We start from the raw sequence: 444 nt of genomic DNA on the forward strand, positions 1-444 counted from the left end.
TAACCACTATAAAATTGCTATTCTCTAGAAAACCGGAGACAACAAAGGTTCTAATGCTCTTTTGCCTTCATCATATGTTATTTAAGGATGCAAATATGCATTAAAATAAAATTTTCATTTTTTCAATTTTTCTCAAAATCTAAGGGTTAACCCCTATACGAAAATATTAAATTTTTTGGTAAATGCTTTATATACTAAAACTTATGATATTTACTGTTGTTTAATATTTCTATACACATTCTACATTTGTATCAATTTATATTAAATTCTCTTTCATGGTAAATGGGCATCGTTTAAATTTTTTATCAATTAATTTAGTAAAACTTCATAATACTCCCTAAATTGGTTGATTAACCACTATAAAATTGCTATTCTCTAGAAAACCGGAGACAACAAAGGTTCTAATGCTCTTTTGCCTTCATCATATGTTATTTAAGGATGCAA

This window comes from Brassica oleracea, chromosome C4 (assembly GCF_000695525.1).
Source record: "Brassica oleracea var. oleracea cultivar TO1000 chromosome C4, BOL, whole genome shotgun sequence".
NCBI classification, from domain to species: Eukaryota; Viridiplantae; Streptophyta; class Magnoliopsida; order Brassicales; family Brassicaceae; genus Brassica; species Brassica oleracea.